The following is an 11,942-nucleotide window of genomic DNA, read 5'->3' as shown; positions in this document are numbered from 1 at the left end:
CTCCAGTCCTTCTTGTTAAGAAAAAGAATGGAACTTTCCGAATGTGTGTTGACTACCGAGCATTGAACAAAATCACTGTCAAGAACAGATACCCTATCCCTAGGGTAGACGACTTACTTGATAACCTTAGAGGTTCAAAGGTATTTAGCAAGATTGACTTAAAGTCTGGTTATCATCAAGTATGCATGACTGAGTCAGACATATTCAAGACTGCATTTAGAACCCAGATTGGACATTATGAGTTTTTGGTTATGCCATTTGGTTTGACCAATGCTCCAGCTACATTCAATCATATGATGAATCGCATTTTCCTAAAGTTTCAAAGCTTTGTTGTGGTGTTCTTTGATGATATTCTTGTTTTCAGTGAGAATCGTCAAGAGCATGAGGAACACTTGGAGCAAGTGTTTAACCTTTTGAGAGAAAATGAATTGTATGTCAATCCTGAAAAGAGTTCTTTCTTTCAAAAAGAGATTGAATACTTAGGCCATATAGTGTCAGCTGAAGGAATCCGTGTGGATCCTAAGAAGATTTAAGTGTATAGCCTCTTGGCCTACACCTCGAGACATTCATGACCTTAGATCTTTTCTAGGACTATGTAGTTACTATATAGGAAGTTTGTCAAGAATTTCGCTTATATTGCACATCCTTTGACGGAACTTCTCAAGAAAACTATATTTTTCCATTGGACCGAAAGTCAAGATAAATCTTTTCTAGTACTCAAGGATGTATTAACTCATGCACCAGTTCTTACACTACCTGACTTTCAAAGACCCCTCTGCGGAACGGATTCGGGGGTGCTAGCAGCTGAAGTAGCACTCCTTGTGCGGGGCAGAATCCCTCACTCAGGGCCTTGCCCCACGGATATCCGGACAAGAGACTAATGCATCGGTTCTTCAAAAACCAAACCCGAGAAAACTTCCCTCGCCCAGAAAGCACGGGCGATTTCTCCGATATATTTTTACTCTAACGTAGTCCGAGTCATTACTGACCAAACTGATCCAACCGAACCTGTGAGTCTCTTGGTCAGATCAAGAAAGAAACTTGCACTTGGATCATAGAAACCAACACTTTTTTCCCCATCGAGAGGCAGAGCCGTTGATTCTTTTTCCATAGAACAATTACTATCCGGGATTTATTTCATCTATCATACTATAATAGAATTGAGTCTCATTTTACGGATCCATCAGTCCAGCCTAACCCCATCCTGTCCCATGGGTTAGCCAACTGCCCAACCACTGTAGTGATAGGATCCAATTAGGAATTTGGTTAGGTTTTGTCCCGGGTAACCTTGTGAGCAAAAAATTTACCTGAGCCCACAAAGGAGAATAGAGTCAATGATTTCAAGACTTTTATCTTCAAGCATGATTTTGTATTCAGGAGTGATGGTGAGATATTCCTCCTGACACATTGACAATCATATGGCCACCATGAACTCTTCACATTGCTTGGTGATTCAAGGCCCCAAGCCTTGCTATTTCCTCTTTCAAGATCTCATCTTCTGAAAGCATTTTCTGAAAGCATTGTGCTTTCATGTGCCTCCTTCCTCTCATGCTCTTTCTCAGCCTTTACATCTTTAGCTTTTCTTGTCTCATATAAATGAGTGACATCCTCAACTTGGACATGCTTCTCCTTGACAAGCCTTGTAAGTGGGATGTTGAGGATATCAGAAGTTGGGATGGGCTGCAAAAATGTGTCAAATCTATGCCTGATCCTGCTATGACCACACTAAAATCTTTATTCATCAAAGTCACCATGTGGGCATGGGAAGCTGCAATATAGCTATCATTCAAAAAGTCTACGAGAAAATCCTAAGAAGCCTCTTGTAGACAAGCAATAGCACAAAATTGCCATCTAAAAAACTCAAACACCTCTGACTTCATTTGCCTACAGAACCTGTCTGAAACTTGCCTTATTAGCCTCATGAAAGGTGCCCTTGGGATGACAAGATTGGCGGCTTTCTGAGATTTTCTTATCTCCGTAAGAGATTGAGCTGGTAGTGAAGCCTAGACTTGACTTTCTTCTTTTGAATTGTAGCTTGATTGCTTGCTGCTTTCTTCCCACCAGCCAGATGGCTTACTTACTGCCTTTGGAAGCAACGTTGGGGCCTATGACAACTCTTCTCATTGTTTGCTTAGTTCTTGCCATGAGAAATAACTGAGAAAATAATTTCCAACATAAACCAGATGGCGCCAAAAAGTGGGTTCAGAGAATAGAGAAAGGCTTCTACTCGCGCCATTTCATTGAGGGAGAAAAAACACAACAGAAAGGCCACAATGGGGGGAAGGAGCAGAAAGAAGCACTTGAAACATAAATTGATAACAAAAATGAGAAAAAGTGTAGAATTCCACTTTTAAAGGGAGAGGAGTGACACGTGGGCTCCAATGGTTATACATGTGGCAAGCTCCCATTCGTTGCATGGATGGGCTTCAATGATCGTGACACATGGGCACTCGACGTTTCAATGGTCATGACACATGGCAGTGTCATATAAAAGAAAATGCGCTCTTTTTTTCACATTTTTCAAATAAAATTAAACTCTTACTTCAACCAAATGGCGTGATTTAAGAAATTTTGCCATAGATAGCATAATTTCGTGTCGTTTGGTTAACCCTCCTACTTCAACTAAATGCCGCGAGTTTGAGCATTAAGACATCTCCGCCGACCCCATCGTTGTGCATCGTTTGGGAAGGTCCTTCTCAACACCATGGAGCAGCATGAAGGTACTTCTGAAATAGGTCTATGTGAGATCTTGGATGAAACACTTGGTGAAAAGCTCCTTGACTTCATGCTCAAGGGGGGATGTGAATCAAGTTTCTTTAGTGTTGAAACAAGTTTTTTTAATACAGAGTTTGATTTAGAAGCTATGCTTGATCACTCTAAGGACTTCCTTTCTGAAGAGTGGGCCAAATTTTAACTTCTATGTGAGGGTCAAATAATCAAAGTGAATGAAGTTGAGTATGTTCATTTGTCTTTGATTGGTGAAAGCCCAACAGACAGGGGGAAGGTCACAAGAAAGTTTAAGTTATTAAACTTTGCTTAGTTATCAGATGCCAACACAACAGATATACCATGAGCATAATATAGCTTGCATATTAATTCACAAGTCTCTTGCATACCCTTTTTTCATGTACCTTTTGGTTGACATGAGGGAGACTTTGGCAGAGGTTGAGAATTCCTCATCTTAGGAGAATGCTTTGATTTTGAGTGAATTGGTGAAAGGAGAAATTGAAGAATTGGTTGAACCAGTAGAGGATGTTGAAAAGGAGCTGAGTGCATGTTTGGATGTGGCAGTGTTCAAAGTTGAAACAATAATTGAAGAGTCTCCTATCCTAGAGGAGGATGTTTCAGAGTCATCATTTACCTTGCCAAGCCTCCCCTCCTTCCATATCAATGGGAAAAAGTTAATTTTGCTTTCACATATCCAAAAACATTACAACCTTAGGAAGGACTATTGTCTGTCAATTATAACATAGGGTTGTGATGTTACCTCAGGCTTCATAGACATTGAGAATAAACATAAGGAGGAGTTCATTGCTTTGGATACAGATACCTCCAATTAAAGATTTATTGATGGATCAAATGCCTTGTCTTTATGTATTAGAAGGGCATTAGAGGAACCCAACTCCTAAAGACGAAGATTTTGAGCAGAGGCCAAAGACCCTTGTGTTGAGAGATTTGATAGCCCAAGCTCATCTACATCTTCATCTATGGCAGTACATCATGAGCTTGAGAGGGGCTATTGAGATTCAAGCTCGATGTCATGAGCTTGAGAGGGGCTATTGAGATTCAAGCTCGATGTCAAGTTGTGCCAGTTGCACTATGTGCTGGCATGATAGGTAGTAACATGTGTGAGACATAAATGACCGCGTCCAACTGGTCATAGCGTGTGGACATTAGCTATGGTTAGCAGTGTGTGGACACAACACATGTAGTGTGTTGTAGATTATAGATTATGGCTTTATGCATTGTGTGAGAAGGGAGATGGATTCCCTCTATGGTTAGGGTTTGATAATACATTAGGGTTTGCTCTTGTGTGTGTGTCTCTTCTCCCTCTACCTGTTTTTCATCACCTTGGAGTTGCTGAACCAATAGAAGAGAAGTATGGCTCCATTAATTTATGGAGAAATAAAGTGCTTGAAGAAGATGAAAATCAGAAAGTGAGTCAACTTTTTGTTGGATTAATTGGGCATTCTTATCCTTGTGCAGATTGAAATTGCGGGTTGTTTTTCTTTGTTAAATTGACTCTATTTGTTTATTGTGCAGATTGAAATTGTAGATGAAGACTTCTTCTTGTTGGGTAGAGGAATGGGTTCAAGGGGAGCTATAGAGAAGGATGCCAGCAAAAAAGACTCAGCCCTTGCCCACTATTTGCCACATATGGACAAGGAGGTTTTCATTGTTTATCACATTGTCTTCTCAAATAATCCAAATGTACCAATGTTAGCCCTTAAATTTCTTTCAAGGTTGATGGGATACTCCCATGTCCAGTTTAATGCAAACAAAATAATGCTCTTGGAGAAGACAACTGCAATCAAAATTTTTGGATATGGTCTTGGGTTTTGGGCCTCAAGGGCTGGTTATTTTTTGTGCTATTCATCTTATGCTATTGCAGATAACAAGACAGATGTCAACCTTCTTGGTGGATACAGTGGGACGAAATTTATGAGGTATAGAGGAGATATGCCTGAAAACAAAAATGTAAAAAAACTCAAGAAGTAATTTCTATTCAAAATTTCTTTTATGCAAGAGCTTGTACATATAACGTTTTCTGCCAATATATTTATGTTCAAAACTAGCATTGTTTCTCCTACTTAATTCATGCTATCATTCTTTGAAGTTGTCTTCTACAAAACTAGTTGAGTAGCTCTTTCAATGCATTTCTCCTTGTTTGTCCTCCTCCATGCCTTGTACTCCTAAAAAATGATGTGCATGCTTGATAATGTGATTTCTCCATGCCTTGAGTACTCAAGGTAGCAAGTGGTCCTTGGTTCTCAGCACAAAGAATGGCCCTTGAATATAAAGAATACGCTGCATGTGCAGGAATATTGTATCTTAGCCATGTTTGTTTCATACAAAGAAAATGGCTGAAAGAAATAGCATGCAAAGGCTATTTTGTCTTACCAAATAATATGTGATATCTTTTTCTCCCCATGCTAGAGCTGATTGCCAGAATAAGATTTGTGATTTCTTCTTTGAAATCCTATGCATATGTTACTATTCTTTTTTGTTGTCTTAGAAGCTTGAGAAATTCATCAAGTCACATCCACACTTCCATTATCTTTTTTGCTACATATGGATTACTTGCTACATTTGTTGTTAATTGGAAAATCTCTTTTTCCAACATTCCCACATGGCATTTACCTGTTTTTTATCATGATTTCTCAAAAATCTTCTAGTCTTTTGATCCTCCCATTGATACATCTAGAAGAACATCACTTGTCTTACTACTAGAAATATTAGGGTCTTTCCTCAGGTGAGTTTGACCACCATGGAAACCCATCTTTGAAAGCAATACCTCCATTTATCTATGCATTCATTTGCAATGTTTCAAGGCTTGATTGAACATGCATAGTCTACGTGAAGATGAAGAAGTTTATCTAATATTCTTATTTTAACATGCAAAGTACAAATATGAACATTCTGGAGGGAGGATAGGATCCCAAATCATTTATGTACTTTTGAATTTTGATAAATCTACCGTATTCCTTGTGGGTGGCCTTCCAATAGCCCTTGTGTTACACCACTCATTTGTCCCCATACTTGCCATACAATAAAGCACGGATGTTTAGTATTAGCACCACCACTTATACCAAACATTGACTTTAATGCCTTTAAGTATTCACTCATATGTCATTCAATTTTAAAACTTCCAACACCATCAACATTGAGACATTGGCCTGCATTTTGAGATTCAATAATTCTAGGGATTTGAGTATGAGAAAAAAGCCATTTCAGTACCTGGGCATAGCCAATCCACCACAGCTCCATTTTTAGTTGCACACTATGACCTGGGGTATCTCTTATACCTTAGCTATACTCCAATTCTCTATTCATAAGAGAAATGCTTACCCTCTCCATTTTCTGGCTCTTTTGAATTTAAGCTTCATCCAACTTTAAGACAAATTTCAAATGCCCATTACATTCATTAACACTAATTCCATACAGTTGCACCATAGCAATTTACACTTTTCTTAGGTCCATCCATATGTTATTAAAAGTAGTATATTCAAAAATAGACTTTCTTTTCTATTTTTCAAATGGCATGGAGCCCTCTATATGAAAATAATCTCCAAAGGAGTTAGGAATTTTGAGATTCAATTGATTTTGTGCTTTGACAACTTTGTGTGGCCTTGGCAATCCAAAAGCCTTTATTTTTCGATGTCTTAAAGTTTTAAACCATAATCCAGATAAAGCCTGATATCCCCTCCTTCTTAAACCCACTATGTCATAAGTCTCTACAATTTGTGAAGCATCTACAAGTGAATTGATATCCTTAAGCAACTCTTTAATGATGTCTGTTTTATTCATTGTCTCATTCAGAAGTTGTACTCTATCTTCAGAATCATACATGTTTAGACCAGAAATTTGAGTGACATATTGTCTTGCTAATTTCATCCTTCTTTTTCTTACCCTAGAAGTCTCAGACAAATTATTTATATGTTTCATTTACCTTGTCCTTTCTCTCAACCCAATGGGTGTGTTTTTAAGATTTTGCAATTTACCACTTAAGTACTCATTTAAATCTTCAAGAGATTTGGTGTTAACCCATTCCTAGGGTTAACAAGAGCTACCCCATCATCTTACATCAAGGAGTCAAGGTAGATACACCAAAGGGTCATACATTCAAGATATGAAGCAATGGTGTCCAAAAGCTACAACTTGGACGGGCACCTGTAATGGTGTGATGGTGTATTTATGGCGATTTTTGCTTCAAGAGCGTGAGGTAGCAAGTAAGGATGAATTCCTAAGTGATGTACTTCATGGATAATTATGAGAGTAGTCATTGTAATAGTATTAGGCCTCTTATGAGCCTAACGTGCCCGGCCGACCATAACTTAAGTGAGTGTGAACACTTATGGCCATGTATATAAGTGAACTTCTCTCATAATACAACAGACTCTTGAAGAAAAATGTAAAAGAGAAGACTACAACAGCAAAGACCATAATGAAAATCACACGCAGCTTACTTTGCATTAGATTGAGCCATTTTATAGGCAAGAGGTACAAGCTCTTATACGTCACCAATGAGGTCATCAGCAGACTCCATATTCTCCTCCTTATTAAGAGTAGAAAATGAGGTGTAGGGAATGTAGGAGAAGAGGTGCCTCCTTTTATTATGATTAAGAGAAAATGCCTTGCTTTGAAACCTCAGGAAAATAACCCATAGGTTTAGGTCTTTAATTCTAACACCCTCCCATGATCCAAACATGGGTAAAGACACAAAAAAGGCTAAGATGACCTAGACTTGAATGCCCTCCCACAGTCAAAGGTAGCTTAAAAAATTTGAGATACAATGGCTACGATGACCAAGGTGAGGACCACAAACAAAAGTGGTTGTCTCACAAAAGATGTGAAAGATGGTACATCAAAGCAAAACCTTGGTTTACAATGCCATAGAAAAAGTACCTCAACTTAAACAAATAAAAAGATGTGAGAGTAGAATGGGCCAAGTGCATGACCATCAAAATGCATAATCATAATCAAAGCAAAGATTGGCCTCATGGGGAGTTTCGATGGAGAGTCTTCTTCTTTCTTCTCTTCGGCAAGATAGGCCTTTTGGGCCTTCTTCTTGGCATAACAAAACTCCTCAAGATGTCCTAGTTTGCCGCAAAAAGTGCACTTAGGCCAAGTGCATGACCATCAAAATGCATAATCATAATCATCAAAGCAAAGATTGGCCTCATGGGGAGGCCTTTGATGGAGAGTCTTCTTCTTTCTTCTCTTCGGCAAGATAGGTCTTTTGGGCCTTCTTCTCGGCATAACAAAACTCCTCAAGATGTCCTAGTTTGCCGTAAAAAGTGCACTTGAAGTGTAAGATTCCTCCCCAGTCTCTCAAGATATACAGCATCTTCCCCTGTAATCAATTCCCTCTTCAGAAATATAAAAGATCTTATCTCTGCCTGTTTTGGCTTAGAGAGAGAAAATATTCTAGAGAGAGAATATTCAGATTTTGAATATTTTCAGATAGAAAAATTTTTCTTAATATTAAAATGAATTCCCCTGAAACAGAAATTCAAAAAGAACTTTTCAATGTGCAATTGGAATTCCTTTGGGCCAATAGGATCAATCCATGTGTGGGGAGGAGATAAATCCAATTTGTAAAAGAAATTATCCAAAAATGAATAAATGCTCACATAAGATGAAGAGTTGACTAAGGACAAGGCTAATAGTTAAAAAAGAGAGATATTTAGAAAGTAAATACTCACATAAGATGAAGAATTGACTAAAGACAAGGCTAATAGTTAAAAAGGGGAGATATTTAGAAGTAAATACTCACATAAGATGAAGAGTTGAATATGTACAAAGTTTATTAGTAAGAAACTATGAGTATTACTAAAAAATGAGATATTTTGGGTATAATGATTCCATTTTGACACATATGTAAGGAAGGGGAGTCCCTTAAAGGAGGTGCATACTTCACATGCTTGAATGAGTTTTAAACTAAAAAATAATGTGATATTTTTATCTCTCCTCTCTGTTGAACCAAACCAAATCAAAATGGAACCAAACCGAATAAAAAAGGAACCAAACTAGATCCAAATCTAGTCCAAATTCAACCAAACTGAAATTGAAAAATTCTAGAAATCAGTTAGCTTTGGTTAGAGCCTCCCTCTCCTATAAATAGAACATGAGTCCTTTGAAAAAGGATAGGAGAATTTTAATATACTAGAGTTATGCTGAAATAATGCTAATTTCTACTATTCTCTAAAATTCTCTCTAAATTGAAGAAATTGGAGCTTCCCTCTTTCTTCAATCCCCATTGGTGGCTCCATCAACATACTTAACCAATTGATTGGTTGGGGGCCTCTACCGTGAACAAAGAATCAAGCAATTTGTAAGGTAAATGGTGAATTTTGATCTTTTCTATAATTTCTCAATGTTTCTCTCTTCTCAACCCCTCTCAAGCTTGAGAAGCTTAATTGGAATGGTTTTTTGAATGCTATTGAAGTTTAATTGATGAATGGTAGTGAAGAATTACATAATTTGATGAATGCTATTGAAGTTAATTGATTAATGATAGTAAAGAATTATATAAATTTTCATTTATGCTTAATTCAAATGGTTTTTATGTAATTTCTCTCTCTCACTCAAGAAATGGTCATACTCATGACCCATTCTCAATCCAAATGAAGCTTTTCATAAAGCTTTTCCTTAATCCAAGATTAATCTATGCTTTTAGTTTATGTATTTCATGAATTTTGATGATTCAATCCATTATTGGGTTAATCCAATTAGGGATCATTCTAGTCATTTTCTTAATGATAAGCTTTATTTTTTAAAATAATTGAGATTTATCAGTCATAACAGCGGAGCTATGGCAAAATTTTTGTAAAAAAATTACACATAAAATAAATTCATTCAAAGCATGAAAAGAGGACTTCCTACCATATTTTAGGAATTATAATCCTAGATTAATTGAAAGAATTTTATCATGGAGAAATTGATTTTTATGTTATGCATAAAAGATGATTATTTTATTGTAAAAGTATTACTTTTATCATAATTGGATTTCATGCATAGAGTTATGCATAAAAGATTATTATTTTAATGTAAAAGTGTTACTTTTATCATATTTGGATTTCATGCATAGAGGTATGCATAAAAGATTATTATTTTAATGTAAAAGTGTTACTTTTATCATATTTGGATTTCATGCATAGAGGTATGCATAAAAGATTATTATTTTAATGTAAAAGTATTACTTTTATCATATTTGGATTTCATGCATAGAGGTATGCATAAAATATTATTATTTTAATGTAAAAGTGTTACTTTTATCATATTTGGATTTCATGCATAGAGGTATACACATAAAAGATTATTATTTTAATGTAAAAGTGTTACTTTTATCATATTTAAATTTCATGCAGAGAGGTATGCATAAAAGTTGATTATTTTATTATAAAAGTGTTACTTTTATCATATTTGAATTTCATGCACAGAGGTATGCATAAAAGATGATTATTTTATTGTAAAAGTGTTACTTTTATCATATTTGGATTTCATGCATAGAGGTATGCATAAAAGATATTCTTTTTATACTAAAAGTGTGATTTTCATCATATATGGATTTTATGCATAACTTAGATGCATAAGAGAAATTCTTTTATTCTAAAAGTGTAATTTCTACCAAATTGAATTTATGCATAAAAGATTGATTTTTTCAAAAGTGTCATTCTCATCTAAATTGAATTTATGCATAGGAAGATGCATAAAAGATTGAATTTTAATTCAAAAGTGTCATTCTCATTTAAAATGAATTTATGCATAGGAAGATGCATAAAATATTGATTTTTATTTCGAAAGTGTTAGTCTCCTTAAATGAAATTTATGCATAAATAAATGTGTAAAGAAATCTTATATCAAATATAAGAATTCTCTTGTATTCTATAAATAGATATTAAGAGGTGATAAGATGCATATGAGATGAGTTAGGATGTGATAAGATGAGTTAAGATGTGATATGTGAAAATGGATATATGAAGGTGAATGTGGATATACGGATGTGAAAATGGATGTATACATGTAGAAGTGGAAGTATGGATGTGGAAATGGAAGTGTGGATGTATGCATGTAGATGTAGATGTATGGATGTGAATGAGAATGTGGTTGTGGATGTATGCATGGAGATGTGGATGTATGCATGTAGATGTAGATGTATGGATGTATGCATGTAGATGTAGATGTATGGATGTGAATGAGAATGTGGATGTGGATGTATGCATGGAGATGTGGATGGATGTGAATGAGAATGTGGATGTGGATGTATGCATGGAGATGTGGATGTATGCATGTAGATGTAGATGTATGGATGTGAATGTGAATGTGGATGTGGATGTATGCATGGAGATGTGGATGTATGGATGTGAATATGGATGTGGATGTGGATGTATGGATGTGAATATAGATGTGTATGTATGAATGCGGATATGGGATTGGATGTATGATGTGGATGTACGAACATGGATGTGTATGAAGAATAATGAATGTGAATGTGTATGTGAAATAATGTGTCGTCGGTATGAGTGAATGGATGAGAATGAGTACACATATGAATGGAATATGGAATAAGTAATGTAGACTGAGGAGGGATAATGTGGAAAGACGAGAGTTCGATATAGAAACTGTATTTTGTGAACTGTTTGTAAATGACTATTTTATGTCAAGAATGCTGGGGAAGCATTTTGACCGTCTTGTGAATTAAGGTCATGGAGACCTAACTGATAAAGTTGCGACTGCTGACGGAGAGTCAATGGAGGACGTCTTGCATAGCAAGGTCGACCGAGGTCTTGACCAGCCTCGGTTCGATTTAAATGGTGAGCTTCCTGTACGGTGGATGAGGGACTAAGGAAGCGGCCTATGAGTGAAGCGCTAGGTCACCTGCGAAGGATCCTAGAGGGTGCTGACCATACGGTGCTCGGGCTCTGGGTCGTCGAAGATACCCACACGTGCGTCGTGGAAGATATTGGAATAAGGAGTAAGAGTTGTTTTCTGAAACCGGGCATGGATCTCGTTGATTGACCTTGCTGGTCCTCAACGGATGAGTCCATGGCTCTTTTATATGGATCTGTTGGTTGATCTTGTTGATCTCCCACGGAGATTCCATTATGTTATGTGAATATATTGCTGGTTACTATGAGCTAGGAACTATCAAAAAGGCCCCTGAGTGAACAGGTGGTGAGCGTTCTAGTTGCCAATGATGCCATAAGTACACCGATGAA

Source organism: Cibotium barometz, chromosome 4 (genome assembly GCF_041138505.1).
Source record: "Cibotium barometz isolate CiBa-2024 chromosome 4, ASM4113850v1, whole genome shotgun sequence".
Taxonomy (NCBI): Eukaryota; Viridiplantae; Streptophyta; class Polypodiopsida; order Cyatheales; family Cibotiaceae; genus Cibotium; species Cibotium barometz.
The sequence above is the reverse complement of the archived record's forward strand: the minus strand, read 5'-3'. Positions refer to the sequence as shown.